This window comes from Gorilla gorilla, chromosome 10 (assembly GCF_029281585.2).
Source record: "Gorilla gorilla gorilla isolate KB3781 chromosome 10, NHGRI_mGorGor1-v2.1_pri, whole genome shotgun sequence".
Taxonomy (NCBI): domain Eukaryota; kingdom Metazoa; phylum Chordata; class Mammalia; order Primates; family Hominidae; genus Gorilla; species Gorilla gorilla.
Window position 1 is genome coordinate 126,118,745 of NC_073234.2, and position 13,784 is coordinate 126,132,528.

A 13,784-nucleotide genomic window follows, 5' to 3' on the forward strand; every position below is an offset into this window, starting at 1 on the left:
TTCTTGTTTTGTTGTTACTGTGTTTTACACCTTTCATCAATGCTACCCGGATTTGGTGGCAGGAAATAGTCAAACAATAAAAATAATACCTAATATTTGCTGCCTATTATGTGTCTGGGTTCTTTCCATGTATTAATTTATTTAGTCTCAGAGTAACCATTGATATAGATGCTGCTATCCCTATTTTATTATTATTATTATACTTTAAGTTCTAGGGTACATGTGCACAATGTGCAGGTTTGTTACATAGGTATACATGTGCCATGTTGGCTTGCTGCACCCATCGACTTGACATTTACATTAGGTGTTTCTCCTAATGCTATCCCTCCCCCAACCCCCCACCCCCCGACAGGCCCCTGTGGGTGATGTTCCCCACCCTGTGTCCATGTGTTCTCATTGTTCAACTCCCACTTACGAGTGAGAATATGCAATGTTTGGTTTTCTGTTCCTGTGTTAGTTTGCTGAGAATGATGATTTCCAGATTCATCCATGTCCCTTCAAAGGACATGGACTCATCTTTTTTATGGCTGCATAGTATTCCATGGTGTATATGTGCCACATTTTCTTAATCCAGTCTGTCATTGATGGACATTTGGGTTGGTTCCAAGTCTTTGCTATTGGGAGTAGTGCTGCAGTAAACATACGTGTGCATGTGTCTTTATAGCAGCATGATTTATAATCCTTTGGGTATATACCCAGTAATGGGATGGCTGGGTCAAATGGTATTTCTAGTTCTAGATCCTTGAGGAATCGCCACACTGTCTTCCACAATGGTTGAACTAGTTTACAGTCCCACCAACAGTATAAAAGTGTTCCTATTTCTCCACATCCTCTCCAGCACCTGTTGTTTCCTGACTTTTTAATGATCGCCATTCTAACTGGTGTGAGATGGTATCTCATTGTGGTTTTGATTTGCATTTCTCTGACGACCAGTGATGATGAGCATTTTTCATGCATCTGTTGGCTGCACAAATGTCTTCTTTTGAGAAGTGTCTGTTCATATCCTTTGCTCACTTTTTGATGGGGTTTTTTCTTGTAAATTTCTTTGTAGATTCTGGATATTAGCCCTTTGTCAGATGGGTAGATTGCAAAAATTTTCTCCCATTCTGTAGGTTGCCTGTTCACGCTGATATTTTATTTTGCTGTGCAGAAGCTCTTTAGTTTAATTAGATCCCATTTGTCTATTTTGGCTTTTTTTGTTGCCATTGTTTTTGCTGTTTTAGTCATGAAGTCTTTGCCCATGCCTATGTCCTGAATGGTATTGTCTAGGTTTTCTTCTAGGGTTTGTATGGTTTTAGATCTTACATTGAAATATTTAATCCATCTTGAGGTAATTTTTGTATAAGATGTAAGGAAGGGATCCAGTTTCAGCTTTCTGCATATGGCTAGCCAGTTTTCCCAGCACCATTTATTAAATAGGGAATCCTTTTCCCATTTCTTGTTTTTGTCAGGTGTGTCAAAGGTCAGATGGTTGTAAATGTGTGGTGTTATTTCTGAGGCCTCTGTTCTGTTCCATTGGTCTATATATCTGTTTTGGTACCAGTACCATGCTGTTTTGGTTACTATAACCTTGTAGCATAGCTTGAAGTCAGGTGCTGCTATCCCTGTTTTAACCAAGGGAAGCACTGAGGCACAGGGAGATTAAGGGATTTGCCCAAGGTCACACACAACCAGAATGCAAGAGTCAGGATTCCCACCTGGGCCACTGGCTGCAAACCCCAGGCTTTAACCACGGCCCAGTATGGCCTCTCAAGAGAAGCAACAGCTTCCAGAAGCTGCCCCTGTGGGCTTCTGTAGACTGGGGTGCCAGTGTAACTAGCTACATGAATCCACCAACTCACTACAGAAAGGGGTACCCTGCTTCTGTAACAGCTAGGTTGAGCTGCATAGTTTGCAGAAAACCTTAGTATAGTTTTGAGTTAGTTTCCTACTTCTTTACAACAATTGGCTCTTAAAGGAATAGAAAGCTTAAATGGAATCTCACCCATCTATCTATATTGTTTAGAAACTATTAGCAACTCAGAAAGTTCTCTCATGGCTGAAAGATATATATGACTCCAATGTTTATTCATCAAAACAAACACATGCACAATGAAAATATTACAGTTATTACCAGTGGGATCTCCATTACTCTTGGCAAAACAACTTTCTCCTGAGAATTCACAACCAGGATCTGCAGGTTTGTGGCCTAATTTCATGAGACTTGTATGATCTGAAAAATGTCAAGTGGGTCTGGGCATGGTGGCTTACACCTGTAATCCCAGCACTTTGGGAGGCCAAGGTAGGCAGATTACTTGAGGTCAGGAGCTCGAGAACAGCTTGGCCAACATGGTGAAACCCCACCTCTACTAAAAGTACAAAAATTAGCCGGGCATGGTGGCAGACACCTGTAAATCCTGCTACTCGGGAGGCTGAGACAGGAGAATTGCTTGAATCTGGGGTGGAGGTTGCAGTCAGTGAGCTGAGATCGTACCACTGCACTCCAGCTTGGGTGACAGAGCGAGAGTCCATCTCAAAAAAAAAAAAAGAAAAGAAAAGAAAAGAAAAGAAAAGAAAAATGTCAAGTGAGCAAGTGAGGATTTAAAGAGTCTAGGTTGATACTGCCCCAGTCTACCAGCAGAGGCAAACTCTGATCTTCTCTGGAGGAGCTCAACTTCAATTCAGGCCGCAGAGAATCCCATGGATAAAGATGCGAAGAAAATGGGCAACTCTGTCAAAAAATCACAGCACACAGAGAAACAACTATGAGGAACAATAGAAACAACAGATGATAGAAACATTCAGAAGAATGGCAAAACCCCCCACAAAAACACACAAATGATAGATACAAACCCACAAACACTTCAGATATTGGAATAATCAGATAGAACATAAAATAACCATGTTTATTATATTTAGAGAAATAAAACTTTTTTTTTTTTTTGAGACGGAGTCTCCCTCTGTTGCCCAGGTTGGAGTGTAGTATTGTGATCCCGGCTGACTACAACCTCCACCTCCCGGGTTCAAGCAGTTCTCTGCCTCAGCCTCCCGAGTAGCTGGGATTACAGGCATGCGCCACCATGCCTGACCAATTTTTTGTATTTTTAGTAGAGACGGAGTTTCACTATATTGGCCAGGTTTGTCTTGAACTCCTGATCTCATAATCCACCCACCTCGAGCTCCCAAAGTGTTGAGATTACAGGCATGAGCCATGGTGCCCAGCCAAAAAACGTCAGACCAGAAGGCCATGGGGTCAAATAATTTTTTTTTTTGAGACGGAGTCTCACTTTGTTGCCCAGGCTGGAATGCAGTGGTGTGATCTCGGCTCACTGCAACCTTTGCCTCCCTCGTTCAAGTGATTCTCCTGCCTCAGCCTCCCCAGTAGCTGGGATTACAGGCACCTGGCTAATTTTTGTATTTTTAGTAGAGATGGAGTTTCACTATGTTGGCTAGGCTGGTCTTGAACTCCTGACCTCAAGTGATCCACCCGACTCAGCCTCCCAAAGTGCTGGGATTACAGGCATGAGCTACTGCGCCTGGTCAAATTTTAAAAGTTTTAAAAAGATTAGCAAGAAATAATAGACAATGAAGAATGACCAAGTGGATTGTGAAAAACAAAAAACTCCAAAAAAAAAAATAATAATAATAAGGGAAAACAAAAAACCCAATAGAACTTGAGATAAAAATGTAGTAATTAAAATTTAAAAATTCATTGCATGGATTAGATTAAGCACAACTGAAGAAAAAATTAGTAAACTAGAAGATAGAGCTGAGGACATTATCAAGAATGCAAACCATAGGGAAAGAGATGGAAAAAAACAAGACGTTAAAGTGAAATGAAAGACAGAATGAGGTCTAATACACCTCATTATATTTCCCAAAGAGAATAGGAAAAAGGGCAAAGATAACCTCTAATATTAATAATGCAAATTAAGGCCAGGTGCAGTGGCTCAGGCCTGTAATCCCAGCACTTTGGGAGGCCAAGGTGGGCGGATCACCTGAGGTCAGGAGTTTGAGCCCAGCCTGGCCAACAAGGTGAAACCCTGTCGCTATTAAAAATTTCAAAAATTTTCAAAACAAAAAAATTTTTGTTTTGAAAAACAAAAAAAAAATTTTGTTTTGAAAAACAAAAAAAAATTTTTGTTTTGAAAAACAAAAAAATTTTTGTTTGTTTTGAAAAACAAAAAAATGTTTGTTTTGAAAAACAAAAAAAGTTTGTTTTGAAAAACAAAAAGTTTGTTTGTTTTGAAAAACAAAAAGTTTGTTTGTTTTGAAAAACAAAAAAATGTTTGTTTTGAAAAACAAAAAAATGTTTGTTTTGAAAAACAAAAAAAAATTTTTGTTTTGAAAAACAAAAAATTTTTGTTTGTTTTGAAAAACAAAAAAAAATTTTTGTTTGTTTTGAAAAACAAAAAAAATTTTTGTTTGTTTTGAAAAACAAAAAAAAATTTTTGTTTGTTTTGAAAAACAAAAAAAAATTTTTGTTTGTTTTGAAAAACAAAAAAATGTTTGTTTGTTTGTTTTGAAAAACAAAAATTAGGCTGGGTGCAGTGGCTCACACCTGTAATCCCAGCACTTTGGGAGGCCAAGGCGGGTGGATCACGAGGTCAGAAGATCGAGACCATCCTGGCTAACATGGTGAAACCCCATCTCTACTAAAAATACAAAAAATTAGCCGGGTGTGGTGGCGGGCGCCTGTAGTCCCAGCTACTCAGGAGGCTGAGGCAGGAGAATGGCATGAACCCAGGGGGCAGAGCTTGCAGTGAGCGGAGACTGCACCACTGCACTCCAGCCTGGGTGACAGAATGAGACTCTGTCTCAAAAAAAAAAAAAAAAAATGCTTGCTGGGTGAGGTGGCTCACGCCTGTAATCCTACTAGCACTTTGGGAGGCTAAGGTGGGCGGATCACTTGAGCTCAGAAATTCAAGACCAGCCTCGGCAACAAGGCAAGACCCTGTCTCTCTAAAATATAAATAAAAATGTTTAGGCCGGGCAGGATGGCTGACATCTGTAATCCCAGCACTTTAAAAGGAGGCTGAGGCAGGTGGATCACTTGAAGCCAGGAGTTTGAGACCAGCCTGGACAACATGGTGAAACCCCGTCTCTACTAAAAATACAAAAATTAGCCGGGCATGGTGGCATGTGCCTGTAATCCCAGCTGCTCAGGAGGCTGAGGCAGGAGAATTGCTTGAACTCAGGAGGCAGAGGTTGCAGTGAGTGATGGTGCCACTGCATTCCAGCCTGGGCGACAGAGTGAGACTCTGTCTCAAAATAAAATAAATAAATAAATAAAAATTTTTAAATGCTGAAGGAAACCATTTACAGAAATACATATATTTCTCTTTCTATGAAGCTCAAAAATTGCCTGGTACTGTGGTTTGCACCTATAATCCCAGCTACTTGGGAGCCCAAGGCAGGAAGATCTCTTGAGGCCAGGAGTTCCAGACCAGCCTAAACAATATAGCATGACCCTGTTTCTATAAAAATAAATAAATTGGCAAAATTTAACAGTATATTGCTTAGGGATACAAACACAATGAAGAAAAGTAAGGAAGTGATTACTTTCAAATTCAAGATCATGGTTAACTCTCAAGGGAGATGGGTAAGTATGTAACTGGGGAGGTACGCACACGGGCTCTTGAGTTATTGGTAATATTCTACTTCTTAACCCAGGTGATGGGTATGTGGGTGTTTTATGTATTCTTTTGTATTAAGACATTTCATTTAAAAAATACACTAGCTAGGGGCAGTGGCTCACGCCTGTAATCCCAACACTTTGGGAGGCCAAGGCAGGAGGATCACCTGAGGTTGGGAGTTCGAGACCAGCCTGACCAACATGGAAAAAACCCCGTCTGTACTAAAAATACAAAATTAGCTGGGCGTGGTGGTGCATGCATGTGGTCCCAGCTACTTGGGAGGCTGAGGCAGGAGAATTGCTTGAACTTGCGGGGCGGAGGTTGCAGTGAGCCGAGATCGCGCCATTGCACTCCAGCCTGGGCAACAAGAATGAAACTCTGTCTCAAACAACAACAACAAAACAACAACAAACCATTAAAAATACAGTCACATGCCACCTAACAAGTTTTCAGTCAATGATGGACTGCATATGTGATGGTGGTCCCATAAGACTATAATACCATACTTTTACTGTACCTTTTCTATATATTTATATATGTTTAGATACAGAAATACTTACCATTGTGTTATAATTGCCTACAGGGTCCAGTGCAGGTTTGTAGCCTGGGAGCAATAGGCTCTACCATATAGCTTATGTCATCTAGGTTTGTGTGGGGACACTATCATGATTTGCACAATGATGAAATTGCCTAATGACACACTTCTCACAATGTATTCCCATCGTTAAGTGACACGGGACTATATATATTATATAAAATAACATAAAATGACAATATACCTTATAGATACACACACACATTGAAAAACAGACACACAGGCCGGGCGTGGTGTTTCATGCATGTCATCTCAGCACTTCGGGAGGCCAAGGTGGGTGGATGGCTTGAGGTCAGGAGTTCGAGACCAGCCTGGCAAATGTGGTAAAAACCCGTCTCAACTAAAAATACAAAAATTAGCCACGTGTGGTGGTGGGTGCCTGTAATTCCAGGTACTCGGGAGGCTGAGGCAGGAGAATCACTTGAATCCGGGAAGCGGAGGTTGCACTGAGCCAAGTTAGCACTAGTGCACTCCAGCCTGGGCGACAGAGAAACTGTCTCAAAAAAAAAAAAAAAAAAAAGTGGCACTGAAATCCCCCTGATGAAAAACCCTGGTCTCCTAAAGGATGCTTTGTTCAAATCTGCAAAATGCTTTTCTGATCTCCTGTGTCTGTTACCACAGTGCTAAGAAATGAAAACCAGGCCGGGCGTGGTGGCTCACGCCTGTAATCCCAGCACTTTGGGAGGCCAAGGCGGGTGGATCACCTGAGGTAGGGAGTTCGAGACCAGCCTGGCCAACATGGAGAAACCCCATCTCTACTACAAAAATACAAAATTAGCCGGGCGTGGTGGCATATGCCTATAATCCCAGCTACTTGGGAGGCTGAAGCAGGAGAATTGCTTGAACTTGGGAGGTGGAGGTTGCGGTGAGCCGAGATTGCACCATTGCATTCCAGCCTGGGCAACAAGAACGAAACTCCATCTCAAAAAAAGAAAAAAGAAATGAAAACCAGCAAATAACTTGGAAAATGGTAGTTACATGTTGACTTTTTTTTTTTTGGAGATGTAGTGTCACTCTGTTGTCCAGGCTGGAAAGAAGTGGCATGATCTTGGCTCACTGCAACCACCACCTCCTGGGTTCAAGCAATTCTCCTGCCTCAGCCTCCTGAGTAGCTGGGACTGCAGGCACACGCTGCCACGCCCGGCTAATTATTTTGCATTTTAGTAGAGATGAGTTTCACCGTGTTGCTCAGGCTGGTTTCAAACTCTTGAGCTCAGGCAATCTGCCCACCTCGGCCTCACAAAGTGTTGGGATTACAGGCGTGAGCCACCATGCCTGGCCACGTGTTGACTTTCTACTTGGAGAATACTTGGATTGAACTTCTTAGCTATTTGGATCTTAGACAAGGCATCACAAAATCAGGGAAGGCTCTACCTAGTAAGTTGTACTAACATCTTACTAATGCTGGTCTACAAACACAGGCCTGTATGTAGCAGCCAATATTTTTCCTAGAGCGTGGTTTCAATCTTTGGAGGTGGAAGCTGTTCGGGGACAAGCAGCCCCCGGCCCCCGCTTTTAACAGAGCTGTTCTGATTTTATTCATTTTACATGAGGCCTCCAATATTATTTTGTTTGATGGGTTCCACATGTCAAAAAAGTTTGACCAGCATTGTCTTAAGAGGAATTCTGGTTTTCTGGAGTGGAGAATGCAGATCACTTTCTCAAAACTTTCATTCTTGTGCCAGGCGCAGTGGCTCACACTTTGGGAGGCCAATGCAGGCGCATCACCTGAGGTCCAGGGGTTTGAGACCAGCCTGGCCAACATGGTGAAATCCTGCCTCTACTAAAAGTACAAAAATTAGCTCGGCGTGGTGGCGGGCGCCTATAGTTCCAGCTACTCTGGAGGCTGAGGTGGGAGAATCGCTTGAACTTGGGAGGCGGAGGTTGCAGTGAGCCAAGATTGTGCCACTGCACTCCAGCCTGGGCGCCAGAGCAAGACTACAACTCAAAAACAAACAAAAACAAAAAAACTTTCATTCTAGCAAGATTATATTGACCTCAGCAAGATTATGGCTTCTAAAAATAAAAGTATAAAAACACAGCATTCATGGCAACCAAAATGTGCACCCAATGAGTAATTTGCACTGCAGCAAACCTTAAGATTGCCTGCTTGCTCTCCTCTCCTCAGTCCACCCTCCTAAGTAATACCCAATGGCCCTAGAACAGTGAGAGGCACATGGGGCAGACCTGAAACCAATCTAAGCCAAGCTAGTGAGTAAAATCCAGCTAACCCTGTGATCCACGCTGAATCTGGGTCCTTCACTTATGCTGGACAGCCTCCTGAGTGGAGGACCATGTGAGTCTACGATCTGTCCATTCCACCTCTCAATCTGAAGGGCAAGCACTAGAGAAGATATGTGGTGTTTGTAGGTCAGTAATCAAAACTTGGGAAGGCCTGTAATCCCAGCACTTTGGGAGGCTGAGGCAGGCGAATCACTTGAGGTCAGGAGTTTGAGACCAGCCTGGCCAACGTAGTAAAACCCTGTCTCTACTAAAAATATAAAAATTAGCTGGGTGTGTGGCACGCACCTGTAATCCCAGCTACTTGGGAGGCTGAGGCGGGAGAATCACTTGAGCCCGGGAGGTGGAGCTTGCAGTGAGCCGAGATGGTACTACTGCACTCCAGCCTGGGCGACAGAGCAAGACTCTGTCTCAAAAAAAAAAAAAAAAAAAAAAAAAATTGGGAAGTGATTTCATTATGGTAACTAACAGTAGGTATGGAACAGGACTCCTTGAGGGGCTCGCGGAGCTGGTGAATGAGCAAAGCCCCATTAGATGGTAAAAATCTTCTGCCAACCTCAGCAAAAACACCCTTTATCCCACCCGCTCCCTCTGCCACACCTACCTAACTTGCCAGGGAAAGGTCAAGCCAGTCTGTCCAAGAATATAACGACTAGTTTACTGTTCTCTTGTTCACCAGCCCTGAACAACTGGTGTGTGGGATGGTCCTCTCTGGGAGACATGGTATTTGACACTGTCCTAATTGGGTGGCTAGAAAAAAAAAGGAATACGCATTTTTAAGTGACATTTTAGAATTGTTTCAAGAGTTGCACCAAATATGCATTTTGGCTGAATGAGTATTAAAATCAGTATTTGGTGGTCATAGCTAAATATTGCTATTAGGGAACTGATTGTTTGGAACACAAGAATGAATTTGAAATTCTATCAAAAATTATTTTTTGAGACAGGGTCTCACTCTGTCGCGCAGGCTGGAGTGCAGTGGCGTGATCTCAGGTCATTGCAATCTCCGCCTCCCAGGCTCAAGCGATCCTCCCACCTTAGCCTCCCAAGTAGCTGGGACCACAAATGTGCACCACCATGCCTGGCTAATTTTTTGTATTATTATATTTTTAATAGAGACGAGGTGTCACCATGTTGCCCATACTGGAAAAAAATTTAATTGATACCATTTAATTATTACAATCATCAGAATTCTCCCAAGTTTGACGCTGGGCTGGTATGCTACATTTTTTCTTTTTTGAGACGGAGTTTTGCTCATTGCCCAGGCTGTAGTGCAATGGTGCAATCTCAGCTCACTGCAACCTCTGCCTCCCGGGTTCAAGCGATTCTCCTGCCTCAGCCTCCTGAGTAGCTGGGATTACAGGCATGTGTCACCACCACACCAGGCTAATTTTGTATTTTTATTAGAGACGGGATTTCTCCATGTTGCCCAGTCTGGTCTGGAACTCCTGACCTCAGGTGATCTGCCTGCCTTGGCCTCCCGAAGTGCTGGGATTACAGGCGTGAGCCACCGTGCCCGGCCAGTATGCTACCTTCTTAGCACCACCCGTCGCTTTCTTGCTCCTGCGGTATCTGCACGTTTGTAATACTAAATAGATGCTCACTTTGAGGTTGGTGGAAAGGCAAGTTGCTTTTTGGCTGGTCCTACCACCAAATTGGTTGTTCCATCCCAATAGCAAGGTAAAGACTTATGTCTTCCTTCTCAATTCCTAGACTTAAAAAATCTGGTTGACGCCAGTGCCTTTACACAACCCCTCAATCTCAAGCTTTGGGCAGTGCTTCAGGATGCTTTCTGAGATGCACTTAAAAGACTTGCCGTACTGATTCATTCCCGATATTTTGCATGCCTTATATTTTAAAATTCTTACAAACTTTTGTTAGTTCAAGAGTATAAAGTTCTTGAACTTATGTAGGTAACATTCTATTTCCCTATTACTGCAAACTTTCTTAGTTTTAACTTTTTTTTTTTTTTTTTGAGATAGAGTCTCGCTCTGTTGCCCAGTCTGGAGTGCAGTGGCAGTCTTGGCTCACTGCAACCTCTGCTTCCCAGGTTCAAGCGATTCTCCTGCCTCAGCCTCCCAAGTAGCTGGGATTACAGGCATGTGCCACCACACCCGGCTGATTTTTGTATTTTCAGTGGAGACAGGATTTCACCATGTTGGCCAGGCTGGTCTCAAACTCGTGACCTCAAGTGATCCACTCACCTCAGCCTCCCAATCACGCTGGAATTACAGGCATGAGCCACTGCACCCAGCCTAGTTTTAACTTTTTGATTACAAAACTGTTTACATGATTAACTGAAGTGCTTTAATCCTCTAACATATTTATCTTTCAAATAACTGACATAATTCTCACAACTGAAATACTTACCTGTGTTTGAAATTATTGGAATACTTGTAATACATCTGGATGACAAGTCCGTTGGAGCTACAGCTGATCAGATGGGATGGCAGTCATCTCTGTGATCACACAACTATGAACCACCCACTAATTCAGGGATGCACTAATGCAAGTACTCAATTCTATTTGAGTCGTAGGCTGAAGGTGTTGATATTCCATCATTTCCACTCTTCTGAAGCTCACGTCAGCAAGGATGAATGAAAAGTGACTTCTGCCTGTGCCTGGCCCAAGTTTTCCTAATCAAAGTTCCTGTGTGTTGCCATTGGTTTAAATCTTAGGGCTATTCATTGGTCTTATACCAGGGCTGTTTCCTGAATGCTTATGACTAAGGCAAGTTGTAGATTTTTGGTGGGCTAATCCTCACAATCCCATCGGTAAGTATTCTAGTTATTCCTATTCTGTGGGTGAGAAGGAAACCAAAGCCTGGGGCAGAGGGTGCCATGTTCTTCCAGTCTGGGCTGATGCACACACCTGATTTGCAGGACTGAAAAAGTTCTTACTCATCAAAACCACCCCTGCAGATTCAAGCCAGCTGGTACATGAGGTTGAGTTTTGGGTCTTTTCCTCAAGATAGAAAAATGGAGACATAGCACTTCAAACCCACTGTTTGTTTGTTTGAGACAAGAGTCTCACTCTGTCGCCCAGGCTGGAGTGCAGTGGCGTGATCTCGGCTCACTGCAAGCTCCACCTCCCAGGTTCATGCCATTCTCCTGCCTCAGCCTCCTGAGTAGCTGGGACTACATGCGCCCATCACCACGCCCGGCTAATTTTTTCTATTTTTTTTAGTAGAGACGGGGTTTCACCGTGTTAGCCAGGATGGTCTCGATCTCCTGACCTTGTAATCCGCCTGCCTCAGCCTCCCAAAGTGCTGGGATTACAGGCGTGAGCCACTGTGCCCGGCCTCAAACCCACTTTCTGGAAGTTTTCTTTAATGTCTTCTATAGACCCAAACATGAGGAAGACATTCCTTCTTTGTTCTGATGCAGATCCTCAGCTTTGTCCCTTCTACTAATTTCAGGTGATACTTGGATTACGCGGCCCTTGTCTCCGTGTCTCAATTCACATGGTGTCTGCAAACTGCCAAAATAAAGCTAAGATTTTTCATGCAGCACTTCCCTGCAATGGTTCCTTTGTGTTTTTTGGTATCATGATGCCTTAACTTGGTAGCTTGTATCTTCACTTCCCAGCAAACTGAATTCCCTTTCAAACGCTCATCATGGACCCACATTGAGAAATTTGATCGACATTCCTTTCCATCAGTTTAAATCATGTGCCTTCTTCATGGCTCAGCATTCAGTAATTTTTTTCCTAGTCCCTGTGTTCCATATCCCATTTATGTGTATGTCACTTGAGAACTCTGGCCTTAAATCAAGGTACTTCAAGAACAAGGGTTATATGTGAGCATCTGTGCTGTCCACTGCAACTAGACATGGGCAGGCCTAGTTTGTGTACCAAATCGGCAATTTCTATGGGAGGGTATTATGTAGATGATTGAGCGACTAAGGATGCCTAGCACCTGCCTTTCTGTATGGTTTTGTAATGGTGCTGTCATCTTGTGACCCGGAATACTTGACAAAAACAAAACAAAACCGAAACACTTAATAGAATAGTATCACACTAATAATTACAACTTCCTCTTTCCTAGTTACTTCTTTTGCATATGCTGAAAACATCCATGATGGTGTTCCCTTATGCAGTAAATGCTCAGACATACTTAGCTATCCATGGCTTGGTATCAGGTGCAAAGCAAAGCAAAGGCAAGTGACACTTCAAACTCAGCCAACTGAGATGTGCAAAAACACGAAAGAACTGGGATCGATAAGATAACCAAAAGCAAACATTTAGCAAATACCACCGAGTTGAGCATTCTAAAGACACCACACAACTTCACTCAAGATTCACAACGTGAGACGGCTTCTGCTATGGACGTTTCATAGCTAGGAACACAGTGGCTCAGCATTCAGGTCACTCACTCAAATCAGGTAGGAGGGGCCAGGACTTGGGTTATCACACACATCTCAAGTTCTGCTGTCAAACAGATTTCAAATTGAGTCTCTCCTAAGGATCTCAGGTCCTAAAACCAAAGATTAATCTTGTCTTCTACTTGACCAATGTTCCTTAAGAAAAATTTGAGCCAGATACCACACTCCAATAATGATATAATCCTTAGTACTTGACAAATGTTCCTTAAGAAAATTTTGAGCCCGATACCACACTCCAATAATGATATAATCCTAGTAGAGCAGCCCAATTTTACTTTATAGCATTTTGAAATCCTAGTATCAATTCATTAACATTCAGGACATAAAGATGTGCAGAATTTGCCTTTGACACAATTATCATTCACTTTTTTCTTCCTATAGTCAAAGAAGTCTGGGAGAATATTACGTAAAAGTGAAACAGCACAAGTTTGGATATTGTCAATGTAGAGCAGGCAGGTAATGAGGTCCCCCTTCCCTCTTTGATGGGAGCATGGCAGGGTCCAGATGCCTCAGGACCGGGGCTTGTTAGCAGAGGGGAGTCCATGGCCTTGTGCTCTTCTGTGTCCTTCAAAGAGTTCCTCGCTAGGTCCTCTGCCAACGCCCTCAGGGAGACCACTTTGTAACAGAAAAAAAAGCTTTTCAAATGACATGCTCTTCACTCATTTTTAGCGTACCTTTGCGAAATTAAGATACATACTTGTGACAAAATATGACATGATACTGTGTTCCATATAAACCAGGGAAGGGGGAAGAGATCAAAGAACTGTGCATGAAAATATAGGTGGCTGACTCAGAAAACAAAGTGAGCTGCTTTCAAATTCGCCACTAAGTTCAAGTGAACCCAGACAGTAAGAAAACTATGGACACAGATTAATCCCCATCTCCCCAAATGGTAGAGGAGGATCGTTCCACCTCATCACTCTATTACACAAATAGATGTCTCCAGGTTAC

At 42.8% G+C, this 13,784-nt stretch overlaps 1 long non-coding RNA gene across 1 annotated transcript; it reads right to left on the reverse strand.

Moving 5' to 3' along the window:
* Positions 1–2,039: 2,039 nt before the first annotated feature.
* On the reverse strand, positions 2,040–9,525 carry LOC134756588 (uncharacterized). The gene is made up of 2 exons (XR_010129422.1): positions 9,056–9,525; positions 2,040–2,710 (listed from the first exon to the last, which is right to left on the reverse strand). It is a non-coding gene; the product is annotated as an uncharacterized lncRNA (long non-coding RNA).
* Positions 9,526–13,784: the final 4,259 nt, after the last annotated feature.